Source organism: Nannospalax galili, unplaced genomic scaffold (assembly GCF_000622305.1).
Source record: "Nannospalax galili isolate Female #2095 unplaced genomic scaffold, S.galili_v1.0 scaffold538, whole genome shotgun sequence".
In the NCBI taxonomy this organism is placed as follows: Eukaryota; Metazoa; Chordata; class Mammalia; order Rodentia; family Spalacidae; genus Nannospalax; species Nannospalax galili.
In genome coordinates this window covers 1,125,931-1,142,128 of record NW_008343842.1, presented here as the reverse complement: position 1 = coordinate 1,142,128, position 16,198 = coordinate 1,125,931, and the positions used below count along the sequence as shown (strand labels likewise).

The 16,198-nt window shown below is 43.0% G+C and overlaps 1 protein-coding gene across 3 annotated transcripts in view; it reads right to left on the bottom strand.

The window, feature by feature from the left end:
- The window catches only part of Btbd9 (BTB domain containing 9), a 414,302-nt gene that overhangs the window by 70,047 nt on the left and 328,057 nt on the right, over window positions 1–16,198 (bottom strand). The gene's annotated exons all lie outside the window — the stretch shown is intronic.

The following is a 16,198-nucleotide window of genomic DNA, read 5'->3' as shown; positions in this document are numbered from 1 at the left end:
GTTTTATCATCCAGACAATTGAGCTGGCTTCAAGATGCTAATCCCTTGAGGAAAAGCACAGCCAGGAGACAAGAGGAAACCAGTTCAGAATGCATACAGTCATTTGATTATATATGGTTACTTTAGAACCATTGTATTTGACTTTGTTCCAAGGTGAGAATAACCATTATATAGTTTGGAAAAATGTGGAAAACTAGCTTGTTAATCTATTTTGTGAGAAAAAAAAAAAGATGCCTCTGAAACTGTATTGTGCTGGTGAAAGAGGGAAACATACATATACTTTGGTGTTATTAAACAAAGTGTAAAGTGACTGTCTTATTTTATGCAGGATTACAGAGTTTATATAAAGTAAGAGTGCTCATTACAAATGGAATGGCATACTTCTCATCAGAGAGAGCAGCCAGAAAGTTGGACAGGAGCCTCCCCCTGGCTGAGCAATGACTTCCAATTTAAAATGCAATAGCAAGTCAAGTGGTAGAGTGCAGGCTACAGTCCTGTCATCTCTGGGAAGACAGAGTCCAAAGGCGTACTTGAACTCCTTCGATCAGCTTCAGGAGATGCAGGGATTTTTAGTTATCCACCAAGCAAGCCCACTTGTCAATGCAGCATGTGATTCCTGATTAAATATGCTGCTTTATCACTCCAGATTCATTCCAAGAAGATGTAGCCTATCTAAGCATGTCAGAATTCACCAATGGCCCTAATTGCACCTGGATCAAGGCTTCTCACTCTAAAAGTGCCCTGAGCCCACTGGGGTGGCTTAAGCAGTGAGCCCTCAGGGGAAGAGTGTGCCAGCACTGTGCCTGGTTAAATCAGTGGCTCAGAACATGCCTGTGAAGTTAGTAAATGGGTATCAGAATTTTAGCTAACCTGGGCCCATGCCTCACAGTCTAGGGTTCCTAGCTGGGAAGTGATTCAATATTAGTTCAATTATAATCTTAATTAAGGAAGTGACAAAAGAAGAAAACAGTGCCTGAAATTATCAGCTGTTCCATTCCCAAATGTGAAAGGCTTAGAAGACTGTGCCCTGTATTCCTTCTCATCTCCTCAGAAATTTATAGCTAATTAATATTAATGTTTGAATACCACATTACTGTGATACGAAGTTATAAATTTGAAAATCAGACTGGAAGTCCACAAACGAGTGTCTTTGTAGCTGTGGATGCTTTGTCTTACAAAAAACGTGATACCTCTTGACGTCTCTGAGGCTTCTCTGCTCACTGGGCAATACAACCATCTCTGCACCAGGTCTGGCCAGGCTGCCAGAGCACCTGCCAACCGGCAGAGGCCGCAGTAGAAGGGCTAATGGTGCTGGGAGGACACAAGTTCTGTTTGTTTAAATCCATGGCATCAGATTAGTAAAGGCTTGGCTCTTTATTTCAGTTTGGGGGGGGAAAAAAAAACAAAAACAAAACGAGTTCAGAAGATCGAGAAATGTGAAACAAATAAACCAACAGGCTTCCGAGAGCTTCTCTTTACTCTCCTAGAGGAAGGTTCCCATAGTCAAAGCTTCAGAAGTCAGACCTGCCAAACAGCACAGAGAACTTAGCTCCCTGGAGAATCAGGAGGAAAAGGAACCACACAGACACAGTACTCTGGCCTGGAGAAGCAGGGCCAGTGCTACTGCCTCCTTACTTGAGCCCTCCTCGCTTGAGCCCGTCCCTGCATTAGAAATTCACACCAAGCTCAGAGAACCTGAGATGGGTGAGCAACAGAATTAGCCTGCTTCTTAGGAATGGGCAAACCTCAGGTTCTCTAGGACAAATGTAATGTGCAATGCTGGCTGGAGGGAGAGGGGAGAATGAGACTGCCTTTCAGCAGGTCCACATCACTGGCTACAAACATTCTTTTACGCTGTTTATGCTATGTGGGCTCTGTACTGTTGTATAAATTTGGATAAAGAGGTGAGCAACAGAATTAGCCTGCTTCTTAGGAATGGGCAAACCTCAGGTTCTCTAGGACAAATGTAATGTGCAATGCTGGCTGGAGGGAGAGGGGAGAATGAGACTGCCTTTCAGCAGGTCCACATCACTGGCTACAAACATTCTTTTACGCTGTTTATGCTATGTGGGCTCTGTACTGTTGTATAAATTTGGATAAAGGGGGAAAAAAGTCTATGAAGAGAAACTACTCCCTCTCTCCCCAGCAGCTGGTAAATGTGTGCAATTCCAGATGATCACCACCCTGAAACTACACTTTAAAACTTTGTAAGAAATGTTTATTACTGATACTCAGTGCATAATTTACAGCACCACGCTGAAATTCACTTATATTCTATTTCAAGGAATCATGAAAAGAAAATATCAACTGTGGGGGAAATATGCTTTATGGGTCGTGGCTTACAACAGAGGGAAAAACACACAAGCAAGTCCCTCTTGGTGGAAGGAAACAGTCTAATAAATGGCCTAATGAACAGTGTAATGATTTTTTAAAGTAGGTAATAGGAAGGAAAAGGTAGAAAAACAGAGGATAATATGCTGTTCAGCCTGGATAATGAACCCCTGGATGATCTAGATTTGACCACTAGTGTAGGGGCTGTATTTCTAAAAACTAATTTTCAAAGTATGAATTATAATACAGCTAATAGGCTGCACAAATTAATATTCTGTAGAAGAAGCAATTGTGATTTCAGGGTAGGAAATCATACCCACACAGGTGGGTTTCTTTGTAATCTATTACCTTTGTCACAACTCTGGAATGTAAGTCTATTTGTGACTCACACTGCTATGTGATTTTAAAATCTGAAGTTCAGAGGTCCTTTGCCTGAGAAATCACTAGTTTCCCCAGTTGTGATGTGGATTAAGGGCAGGTGGCCAGGCTCAAAATGCATCTTTCTAGAAACATCCCTAACTCCTTGCTGTACTCTGATCATGTCTCTATTCTCACAGCATTAATGCTGTATCTTTTAAAAACCATGGTGCTGTAGGCTATGCAAGCTTCTGGGCAAAGGACTTAGAATAACAGGAGATCCAGGTTCTGATCTGTACCCTGCCATTAGACATGAACTTGGGAAAGCACTGTGCCCCTCTATCTCAACTTCTCATCTGCAAAGTAGATGCTTCGGTTATTAAAAGAGTTTATGATTCAAGCAGCTTGTTTTATTTTATATGGGGAGGGAGAGGGAGGAGAATGTTCCTGTCTCTTCAGGATTTTCCCTTATATTGGAACATGAGCCTCTTTGGACAGGGATTACTCAACAAACACGAGTGGGCTGGGCTGTGCATCTCATTACAGAACAACAGAGGCTTCTGTGGGACAAGCTGGCCCTGTACGTCAAGGGGATGTATCTACAGATGAAAAATGGCTGGAATTTAAAAAAATAACTTCTCAGCCCACTACTACCTTACTTCCTCCGTTCTGTGAAACAGATCCAAGAATATATGAAATTATTATCAAATTATATGAAAACAATAACAGAGAGGAAGATCAGGAAGAACTCACAGAGCACATGGTTGGGTCTTAAAAGAAACACTGGGTAGGTAGACACTTGAAGATTAGCTGGAGGAAATAAGGACAATTAACTGAGCTAAAGAAGGGATCCAATAACGCTTCAACTAAAAGGAAAGTAGGAGTACATGTAAGGAGAGCAGTAAAGCAACAGGGCTTAGAGAGTTTGGTTAGATTCAGAGCGACACAGAAATCACACACCTCAAGTCTAGCCATGTGATTGAACAGGGAACACTTGAAAACACAAGGAAAGCGGTGTGGAGACAGAAGCTCTGTGGTTTGGGACTCTCCTCGGGAGATGGCTGAAGCTGCTCTACAGAGGACAAAGGAACCAGCTGCAAAGCGCAAGTGCTGTGGTCTCTACAACAGCCAGAATCACAAACAGGACAGAGGGAACCCACCAGAGCCCAAATCAGACACTAGGAAAAAGGCCTGGGGTAGGGCGGAGGCCATGGAAACAGGAACTAAGGAAAAAGGGTGTCAGAGGAGATGACAACCTAAGTAGCTGTGGAAATCAAAGAAGGGAACCAAGTAAGAGATGCCCAGGAGAAAGGGGCGCCACTAACACGGGGGTTGGGGGCAACAGTGGGGGGGGGCTGCTGGGTAGGGCAAGACAAAGTTGGAGACAAGCTGAATTTGTGAGGTCTTTACGAAGGGCCAGTGGACAATGAGAGGAAGAGGGAGCTGAAGCCAGGAGAGCACGGCAGTGAAGGAAGTACTCTTCTCAGCCATAGAAGGTGACTCTATATTCCTGAACCCCTGCAGCCACAGGGAAAAGCATGAGTCTCGGGCACACTGGGGCAGGCTGACCAGCATCAATCAAAGCACGAAGACTATAGATGATCTTACTGGGACTTAGAGACTGGCTGATGATGTCTAGGTATAGTCTGGTAAACTGAGGCAGATCACTCTAAAAGATATGCTGTCCTTCCTATGCCTTTGCTCACGGCCAACACATGGGCTCTCCTTCCCTGCTTCACAGATGCCATCCTGACCACGAGGTTCTAGAATGTGCATCTGAGCCAACTGCTACTGTGGTACCCAGGGCTCCATTTTCTCTTGGGTCGAGGGTCAGGTCTCGTGCTGTAGCACTTTACTGGCAGGGTCTACCTCAGACAGCCAAGACTAGGTCAGATGAGCAGGGCTGATGGAGCACTCACAACCAGGCCTGGGACAGGACACTATCTAAGCTAGGACAGGTGGTTGAGCTCCAGGAGTCTAGAGCCAAAGTCCACTCTGGTGATCATACTCTCCCTGCAGGGAGAGGTACATGGGTACCTTAGTGAGTGGTTTTGAGTCCTTCTCTAGAGTTCAATTCAGTGGTTTTTTTTTGTTTGTTTGTTTTTTGTCTTTTTTGAGACAGGGTCTCCCTGTAGCCCCAGCTGGCCTGGAACTTACTATGTAGACCAGGCTGGCCTTGAACTCACAGACATCCACCTTTGCCTTCTAAGTGCTGGGATTAAAGGTGTGTGCCACCATGCCCAGCCAAGTGTTTTTTTTTTTTTTAACCTACTATTCTAAAAATTCAGAGAAGCCATTGAAACCTATTAACCTGATGTTAAATCAAATGCATTTGTGAGGTAAAGGAGGAAGAGCCTGCAAAGTTCTAAAAGCACTTGGTTTCCATGAAGAGAAACTTTCCTGAGAGCAGCTAGAAATGAAGGTAATGGACTTCCTGCCAATAACCAACTTCAACTTCAAGTGATAAACTGTGACTGGTGATCCAAGTCATTCACTGAGGGACACGAATAGATGGATGTGGAGAGCAGAGGGGACTGAATGATGGAAGGAAAGTCTGGGGAATAAGGCTGTTGGACAATCAAGACTGGCACGGATTAATAGAGCGAAGCTGGGAAGACACACCAGCCTCTAAGATGGCACGATCAGCCCACTCTCATCCTCTCCCACAAGCTCCTCTCGCACCATGTGTCAGTGCCTGATCTGGGATGCATGGACCTTCTGATGGAGCTCTGACACAGCAACAGCTATAGAGTGCCCAGACAGTAACCAAATAAAACCAATGTGTATGCACAATCAGAGACAGTGCTGGTACCTACACAACTGTCTTGGAGCTTGTCTAGTGGAGAATAACAGAATACAACTTCCACGCAAAGGAATGGTCACTGACACCTGCAGTGTGGGCTGTGAAGGAAAGCCACTCAGGTCTATGAGAACAGTTATCAGTCATCTGATGGTAATGAGCCAGACTTTCCTGAGATGGGAGGCCCTTGATGGATAGAGGATGAACTAGACAAGGTGTGGGATGTAGTCTCCAGACTGGGCCACCACGGCAAGTAAAAGGGGTTGGTGTTAGGACAGAGCATGGTGCGTGATAGGAAAGGAAAGGAACGAGAGAGATGGGAACCAAGAGAGTAGGAAGTGAGGTGGGTGATGCTGGAGAAGCAGGAGGGACCAGCTGGTACAGGGCATCCCAGCTGTGTAAAGAAGTCCAGTCTTGATTTGCAGAGCATAGAGTCCTAAGCAGGGAAGAGCTGTGCTTGAGTTGTCTGCTTGAGTAAATGAAGTCAAGTTGGGGAGCATGCAGAGAAAAGGTGGGAAGACCAGTTAATTGACTGGAGAAATGATGGCAGTTGGACCAGTGTGACCTTGACTTATTTTTGTCATTTGGATGGTAATATTAATAGGCAAGTTATTTCCATAATAAAAGAAGACACTCTCTGATCATATGTGTGCTGATCATCTTTCTGATCATTTTAAGTGTGCTCACACAACTTACTGAGAAAGTTTTATTGAGGTATGCTTCATTTTTTTTTTATAACTGGCATGGAAAAAAATATTATCCTCAGAGAATAGTGTAGCTCCTGGGTTAAGTATGAAGAGGGAATGAGAGCTGCAACCTGAGAGAACATCTCCTTCCTGCTCCTTCTGGTCAGACATTCTGGGTAGGGAGGAGCCTTCCCCACCACACACAGGATCTGCAGATAGTTCAATGTTAGAACTCAGGCAGTTCACATCCTCAGTTCCCAAATCGTTCCCATCCATGTCCCATTGGTATGGGTAAATTTTTATTAAATTTAACTGAATTTTTGTGCATTTCATGTAATACCCCTGATCATATTTACACCCCTTCTGTTATCTGCACCCCCCCACATATACCTCCACCAGATTTCATGCATTGTGTCATATATATTAAGGCCTTTTGTGTCTTACGTTTGTGTCTCCAAATGTCCCTCCGTGTGAGTCCATCCACCGAAGCCTGGTCAACCTAGCATTTCCTTAAAGAAAACCAACTCTCCCTCACCCAGCAGTGATCAATTGCCAATAGCTCTTCAACTAAGGTTTGGGCTTCTTACCCATCTCTCCAGTTCTATGCTGAGTTTTTGTCTGGTTTGACACTTCTGTTAGCTCATATGAGCAAGTTCCCATCTACCACCTAGGAAACTGTTTCCTTGGGGTCATGCACCACCCCTGGCTCTTACAATCATTCTGCCCACCTCTTCTGCAATGGTCTCTGAGCCCTGGGTGAATGAGGTTTAATACAGGAGTCCTATCCAGGGCCACACATTCTTCAGTCTCTTGTTCTCTACATTTTAGCAAGTTGTGGCCTTCTGTGTTAAATACCATCTGTTGCATGCGGAAGCTTTGCTGGTGAGAGTTGAAAGATGCTGTAGTATTCTCTCTGCCCCCATTCTGCTTCCTGAACCTTAGGTGTAGAGCTTGCATTGTAGCTGAGTCACTTAGGAGTGGGCATCTCACAGACACTTATTCTCTGCATTGACCATTGTGAAACTTTGTAATAGTCTCAAACTGTTGCAAAAAGAAGCTTCTTTGATGAGTGCCAGAGGCATACTTCTAAGAATTTGGAGCTAAGATCCACAAGTAAGGGAGAACATACATGGCTTGTTTTTCTACTTAGTGTAACAGTTTCTAGTTCCACCTATTTAACTGAAAATTTCATGATTTCGTTTTTCTTTATCTCCGAGTAGAAGTCCATTGTGTAAACGTATCACATTTTCATTATCCATTCATCAGTTGAGGTTGTTTCCATCTCTTAGCTCTTGTGAAAAGAGCAGCAGCAAACACAGTTGCATAAGCATCTCTGCAATGGGATGAGTCCTTTGGGAATATGCCAAGGAGTGGTGTGACCAGATCATAGGGTAGATTTACTTACAGTTTTTAAGAGTCCTCCACAGTGGTTGTACCAGTTTGCAATCCCACCAGCAGTGGATGAAGGTTCCTCTTTCCCACATCCTCATCAGCATTTGGTTTCATTTGTTCTCTGGATCTTAATCACTCTGATTGGGGAAGATGAAACCTTAAAGTAGCTTTGATTTGCATTTCCCTAATTACTAGGGATGTTGAACACTTTTTAAGGTGTTTCTTAGCCATTTTAATTTCTTCTTTTGAGAGCTCTCTGTTCAGATCCATAACCCATCTTTAAATTGGGTCATTTATTCTGTTGATTCTTTGTTTTTTGAGTTCTTTGTACATTCTGGATATTAATCCTCTGTCAGATGCTGTGATGGTTTGAATGAGCATGCCCCCCATAGGCTTCAAGTATTTGGACATTTTGTCCCCAGTTGATGGTGCTGTTTTGGGAGGTCTTAGAAGGTGTGGCTATCCTGGAGGAAGCACGTCACTAGGGGTGGGCTTAGAGAGTTCTTAAGCCTTGCTGGATCTCAAATCTTTCTCTGCTTCCTGTGCCTGCTTGAAGATGTGAGCCTCTGCTTTCTGCTCTTGCCCCATTACCTCCTGCTCCCGCACCTTTCCACCATGACAAACTCTAATCCCTCTGAAACCCTAAGATCAAATAAGCTTTTCCTTTTATAAGTTGCCTTGGTCACAGTGTTTTATCACAGCAACAGAAAAGTAACTAATATAGCTGTGCAGCTGGTGAAGATTTTCTCCTACTCTGTGGACTTCCTCTTCACTCGATTAATGACGTCCCACTTGACAATTGTTGACCTGAGCAGCTGACGTCCAATTTAGAAAGTCCTTTCCTGCATCTATATTTTGTATGGTACTGCCTAGGTTTCCTTCTAGCAGTTTCAGGTTTCACACTGAAGCCACTGAAAGGACTGACTTTTGTGCAGGGTGATAGATAAGGGTCTAATTCCATTCTTTTATATGTGGAGCTCCAGTTTTCCCAGCACCATTGGTTGAAGATGCTCTTTCCTCCTGTATGTGTTCTTGGTACCTTTGTCGAATATCAGCTGGCTCAACTTCGATGCACTCATGTTCGGGTCTTCTATTTTCTACCACTTTCGACATGTCTGTTTTTGTGCCAATACCACATTGTTTTTAAGACTACAGCTCTGTAATATAGTTTGAGATTTGGTGTGGTCACCTCTCTAGCATTGCTCTTTGCACTCAGGATTGCTTTGGCTATCTGGGATCTTTAGTGATTCCACATAAATCTTACGATTTTTTTTCTATTTCTGTAAAGAATGTCATGAGGATTTTGATCGGGATTGTACTGAATCTATAAGTTGCTCTTGGCAAGATGGTTATTTTTACAATATTAACTCTTCCAATCCATGAGCATGGGAGGTCCCTCCGTCTCCTTGTGTCTTCCTCAATCTCTTTCTTCAAAGGTTTAAAATTTTCATCACAGAGGTCTTTACTTTCTTTGGTTAGATTTAGTAGTCCTCGATATATTTTTTTGAGGCTATTGTGAATGGGAGTGTCTCTATGAACTCTTTCTCTGATTGCTTGGTTTTTAAAAAATATTTTATTATTTTTATTTTATGTGTATGAGTGTATTGCCTTCATGTATGTGAGTGCACCCATGTCGTGCAATGCCGCGGAGGTCAGAAGAGGGCTTCGGATTCCCCTGGAACTGGAGTTAAGGACGGTTTGTAGCTGCCATGTGGGTGCTGGGAATCGAACCCGGGTTCTCTGTAAGAGCAGTCAGTGCCATTAACTGCTGAGCCATCTCTCCAGCCCTGCTTTTTTTTTTTTATTAAAAAATGTCTTATTGTTTTTTATATGTATGAGTGTACTGCATGCATGTAAGTGTACCCGGGTATGTAGTACCCACGGAGGACAGAAGAGAATGTTGGATCTCCTGGAACTGGAGTTATGAAAGATTGTTAGCCACCATGTGAGAGCTGGGAACCAAACCCAGGTCCTCTGAAAGAGCAGACAGTGCTCTTAACCACTGAGCCATCTCTTCAGCTCTATGCTTGTTATTGGTATACAGAAAGGCTACTGATTTTTGTAAACTGATTTTGTATCTTGCCACTTTGCTGAAAGTGTTGATCATTTCTAGATGAGTTATACTTTTTTTTTTGAGACAGGGTCCCCTGTAACCCCAGCTGGCCTGGAACTCACTATGTAGACCAGGATGGTCTTGAACTCATAATAGAGATTTGCCTGCTTCTGCCTCCCAAGTGCTGGGATTAAAGGTGTGCACCACCACACCCTTCATTTCTTTTCTTCCTGTAACCTCTTGAGTATGGTTGTTTCTTTCTTCAGTCCTTTGTATTGCTTTGAGTATCTCTGTAGAACTGGTACAAGAATTCTTTCAGCCTATAGGTATCATGGAAGATCTTTCTTTCCCCTTTTACTATGATAGTTTTGTTGGGTAAAGTATTCTGGGTTGGCATCTATGACCATTTAGAACTTGGAATACTTTGCTCCAGGCTCTTCTGGCTTTTATAGTTTGCATTGAAAAGTCAGTGGCAATTCTGATGGGTTTTCCTTCAGGTGTAACTTGTTTTTCTCTCACGGTTTTGAGTGCCCTCTCTGTGTTCTGTATGTTTAGTGCTTTTACTGTGACGCACAGAGGGAAGTTTCCATTATGGTCCTGTCTATTGGTGTTCTGGTGTACCTGTAGGTTTGTCTGTTCTTAATTTAGGGAAGTTTTTTCCTATAATCCAGTTGAAGTTCTGGTCAATGCCATTGATTCTTCTTCCTCTATGCTTATGATGTGTATATTTGGTCTTTTCACAGTGTCCCACGTTTTTAACATGTTTTGAACATTTTTTGCTTAAGTGGTCCAATTCTTCAACTCTGTCATCCAGTTTTGATACTCTGTTTTCTATTTCATTTATTCTGCATGTGAGGCTTTTTCCTGTCATTTCAATTTGGCTTATTGAGTTTTTCAGTTCCATGTTCATTTCGGCTTAAGTTTTCTTCATTATTTCTACCTCTTTCATGAATTCACTTTTCAAGTCCTGAATTGTCTTAGTCATTTCATTCAGCCGCATATCTGTATTTTCTTGAGTGTCAGTCAAGAGTTTATTCCCATTCTCTTTGAGTTCTTTGAGTTGTTTGTGTGCTTTTTAAAGTCTTGAATCCTTTGATCATGTTTATGACTGTTCTTTTAAATTCTGCCTCCTGGGGCTCCTTTGGGCCCTTCTCGTTGTAGTACGTTTCTGTAGGACTGGTAGGTTTTTGTGGGAATATATCTTATATCTTGGTTTTTCATATTGTTTTTTGCCTTTTGGCCTGGGTATATGGATTTCTTTCACTGGTTGTGTGTCTGATATGAAATTCTAGTTTGCCTTTGTTTAGCTGAAGTTTGGTTCTCTTTATACTGTTGACGTAACTTGGTTGCCTTTTGATTGGGTCTGAGCTTCAGGTTCTCAGTTTTTGATTTTTTTTTTTTATTGGCGGGACAGGGTGGTTCCAGGCTGGCTAGTCAAGAGTTCTCCAGCAGGGTAAACAGGCCTAAGCCCAATTCTAGACTATGGGGATTCAGTGGCAAAGTTCTGGCAAGCTAGTCTGTAGCTCTCAGGTGGGAGGGGCAGGAGGAGCAGGAAGGCACCTAGGCCCAAGGTGGGGTGGATCTAACTAGCTAAGCAGAGTAGATGTGAGTCCCAGAACATTGAGAATGGAGCTGGTCCTAGAGCAGGGGTACCAGTGGGTGGGATCTGACTTATCAGGCTTGTCCAGAGGTTTTAGACAGGATGAAATCAAAGGGGCCTAAGCCCAAGGTGTGGATGGGAACAGTGTGGGGATGGTCTAACTAGCTAAGAAGAGTAGATGTGAGCCCTGGAACAGCAAGAATGGTATGAATAAATTTTTATATAAAAACTTTGGGGCCAGAAAGATGGCTCAGCAGTAAAGAGCATTGGTTGCTCTCATAGAGGACCTGGGTTTGATTCTTCTCACCCACATGGCAGATAACTTCTGTAACTCCAGTTCCACAGGCATTGCCCAACATTGGTGCACCTATATAATGCAGGTGGTACACTCATACACATAAATAAATTTTAAAAATTAAAAAAAATTTAAGTAACACAAAAGATAAGTCTCCTGTAAAGGTGCCTGTTTCCATCTCTAAAAGATTCATCTTTTCAAGGTTCTTCATAGCACACAAACAGCAGTGTGATTCATAGGTGTCTCTGAGTGTGATCTAACACAAAGATACCCTCCACAAGGCAAGCTCTGATACACAAACTGGACATGTTTGGGTTTTATTTGAACTCTACTTTTTTTTTTTTTCCTATTCCTTTTATAGGGACATGTTTCTTTATTGTTCAAGTTCTAGAAGTCCTGACAAAATTCACTTTGAGTCTGCCCTTTAAAAAGCGTGGGAAGAACATGACTGGCTTTTCCACTACTGTCAAATGCTGTGGAAAAACGGAATCAAGTATGAAGAGAGAAAAACCAAATCTCCATCGAGCTATTTAAAAGTGACAATTATACAAGCAGCACCCGTTAATTGGCTCACACTTCTAGGGGAAACAAGTAACCAGACTCCTCCAGCCCTGCAGGACTGAGAAAAGGGCGAGCTCAGCCTGCCGGCCTTCACAGCAGAGCTCACCAGAAGCTGGAGCTTCAGGGCAGGGCCTACGTGCCATCAAGAGCTTCAGTCTTCCCTGGAAACCGACCCCTGACACTGACTGAGAACGTCTCACAGGATGGCAATGGTGAAGTGTTTGCCTCTTTAAGGCCTACTTGCCTTTTGACATGTTAGTGACACCATGCCTTTACATACAACTCCAAATCACATGGCTAGCCCTGACCCTGGAACCAACCCAAAGCTTTCGTTTTGTTGAGAGTTTAGCTAAGAAACAAACAGGAAAAAATGCTTTCTAAACTTTGCCAATAACAGCAGAAAAGATGATGCAGAAAACCTCCAGCAAAGTAAAGTGCCTAGGTCTAAATGTGGTGCTTTTCAATCTTGCAACATTTTGAAAGAGGTTATGAGACTGTAATCCTCCATCTTTAATTGGTCCTGTTGTCCTCGGCCAGGGATGCAAGGAGAAGAAACACAATTCCTCTACCTAAGATTCCCAGTGAACAAGCACCAGCTATAGGCCTGTACAGGCCCCAGGATAGACATGTCCTTCCTAAGGTGTGAGTGTCTGAACACGCAATGCAGGAAGGGATACAGAGCTTCTCGGATGTGGATGTCATCATGTGAGGAGCAGGCAGCAGACCAGTGGAGCCCACGCAAGTCTTCCCAAGACAGACTGTGAGGTGCGTGCTAGGGAAATCATGGAGAAGGTCCTAGGGTCAAGATGCTATAGAAACTGCGTGGGCTAGAGCAGACCTGGCTCAGTTGGGGGAAGCCAAAGGCAACAGCTTCTGGAGGGGACCGGCTGAAGGGCCCTCCAGGAGGACGGAGAAGAAGGTGCTGCTCAAGGGTCCTTTGAAGGATAGTGAACTCAGCTTGAGGTGAGTGGCATCAAGATCCCAAAGAACTGCTGGGACAGAGCTCCATAAGGCACTTCCTTAATGTTTCTTAATGTCCTTGATTTACTGCGGACAGTGAATAAGCAGGCAAACACAGACAAGGACACTGTTACAAAATGTTCATGGCTATAACAAGAAAAAACTTTTTTTCTCAAATATAGTGTTTTTTTGCTTTTAAGATTTTCAAAGAACTACATGTAATTTAGTCAAATATGTAGAAAATTAGAAAATAATTTCCAAAACCAACTACACAAAGGCAATCATTACCAACATGTTTTCTCTTGGTTTTCTCCTATCATCTCCTCCTACTTTGGATAATATTTTATAATTCTGTACTCTGCTTTTAAAATCCTCATTATATAAGTGTTTTGTGAAACTATTAAAAACTCTGCAACATCATTTTTAATGAAAATGGAGGAAAATAAAGGGAATCTGGTTGGCAAATCTGGTAGACAGAGACCCCGTGAAGAAACCGAGAGCTGAAAGCTAGAAAGACTAGACTAGGAGTTCCAGATTACAACCAGAGAATGCCCAAGTGGAAAAGCACATTTTCATTACCACCAGTTCTTCATATCCAATCATTTCCATTTGCCAAAATGCTTGCCAAGGGCACAGCCTGGGAGAAACCATGGCTGAGGTCACTAGCACCTTGGCAGATGAAGAAATGGTTAAAAGCCTGTGAGGAATGGACTCTGGTAAGAAGCAAGACAGCTGTATGACTCAGCAGGGCACAGTTAGGCAGGGAGAAGGAAAGGTGATCCGGTCACTGCCACCAAGCCTGAGGACCTGAGTCTGATCAGGGGGCCCATGGTAGGGAAGATCCTGTTAGTGGGTCCTCTGACCTCCACACAAGGCATGGCATATGCAAGCCCACACACAAACACAAATGATAAATAAGTAAAATGTACTAAAAATAAAAAAACCCAAAACACCAATAAAGAGAACACATTCATGAAGGTGGTACAGACTGGAAGAGAAGACACTCAAAGGAGAATCAATCCAAAGCAGGGTTTTCATCAGCAACATGAGATGCTCAATGTAAATAAGCCCAAGGTTCTAAAGGGCTGAATTTTACACACAAGTGAAAGTTCTGGAGGAGCTCGATTCCATATGAAACTATGACTCAGACATGTACAAATTGGTATAATTTGCTTTTACATAACTTTTCTGGAAAAAAAAATCTAGAGATTTACTCTGTATAATGGCTATCAATGATCCTAACAAAATGCTCAGACCCAGAAGATCAAACAAGCTCTACCAGGCTCCAGAGTCACCTCGGAGGGAGAACAGGGATCCTAGCCAGTCACCAGGGAAGCATCAGACATTTCTTCTTTAGTAATTTACACAACTGTGTGGACTGCAGGTGACACTCAGGTGACTGACTCAGCAATGGGCAGGTGTGGACCTGGGGTAAGCCTCGCACTCCAAATACAAATCAACTTTCCTTGCACCAGCCCCACAAGCACAGCTCTCAGAATCACAGGGCATGCCTGTTTACAAAAGTCATGGTACTCAGGGAGCCCAAGTTATAGCTTCAACCACACACCTATGGTTTCCCAAGCCAGATGTGATTTATGGGCCAGAGATTATTCTTATGATAAGCAATGCTGCTTAATAGAATAGCTAATATTTTACTTCTATGGGGTTTTGGGGAGAGGGGATCAAGAAGAGGAAGTGTCTCCAAGGTCAGTCTCTCATGAAGAAAGATTTTGTCACCCCTCTATCATAGTCTACAAAAAAGAAAATGTAAAAACTGCCAAACTAGATAGGAAAAAGAAGTTTTAGATCATAGGCACAGAGTGAGTGCAGGCAGCAATCTGCTGGGAATCAGCCAATGAACAGGCAGCATGCTTCAAAAGCTTCTCTAATGGGAAATGAAGCAATTAGGAGCCTCCAGCAACAAGAAGCTGGCTGGTAGGCCACTGCTTAACAGTGGAAGAGCCTGAGCACTCGTAGAAGCCTCTGAACATGGCACAGCGTTCCCAGAAGGGCATCTGCTTAGAGGCATGGGGTATTGTTTGCCGCACTGCAGGCCAAGCCAATTACTAGATATTTTGTGGACACTGTTTATGTAATCAGAACATCACAATGACTTTCCTTTTCAGGATCATTTTTATGGTTAACACACAGAAGATTTATAGCAAAAATACTATCACAAAGCTTTACATGTTAATGCTAATGCCAATGCTAATGCTAATGTGGTCAGGCAGCTGGCAGAAGATGGGAAGAAGCAGAATGGGGAAGCTAGAGGGAGACTAGGGGCACCAATACTTCATCAGCATGTTGGCCGTGAAGAGACTCTATACCTAATCAATGGATAAGAAAGTGGAGGTCGCTCCATTTGCAAGATAAATCATAGAGGAACTGAAAAGAAAACACGACCCCAAAAAATAAGCTGTGAAGTGGGTGAAATTTCTCACTTTTTTTAGACAGAGGTGTTAGTAGAGCTGGTAAATAATAGAGGAATAAAATGCTATTGATAGCACAGAAGTCAACAAACAAAACTCTACAAGCTAGTCAAAGGAGTTACCTCTGAGGAGTGGACAGAGGTGGGACATTCTACTTTATACTATTTCCCTCTGTGTTGCTTAATGTGCATGTGTATGTTTACATTAATAACTTAAAAGGCAATGCTAATGTAGATAGGGTTCAACACTGATAGAAAATAAGGTCTGAAGGTACAGGATACAAGATTAGATTATGTGATGAACCAGAGGTACAACATAGTTAAAAAAATGTCATAACCAATTGAAGGTTATGATTTCACATTTATAGGTGTAACCTGAATTTAAGCTACATCCCTTAGAGGAGAGGAGAACCCTTTACCGCGAGAAGAATGCAAGCGATGCTCCAAGTGTGGCGGAAAGAACTGAGGAGTGCTGGAAAGGAAGCCCAGCTGCAGGACTGAGGCTATGGAGACCTGGGGCTGCTCAGCCCTGGGAGGTTTCAAGGACAGCAGGCCTCGGTGCTCTGACTTCCTGACAAAGTGGATCTACATGAGACAGAGCTATGATCATCAAGATTCCATAGAACTTCACTTAAAACATAACCCCAACAAGAATAAACTGCAATTCTAGAACCTCTGCTCTGAGTGTATTAGCTAAGAAGGCAGCTATCATTTGGAATCTTTACTTCTTAAGGA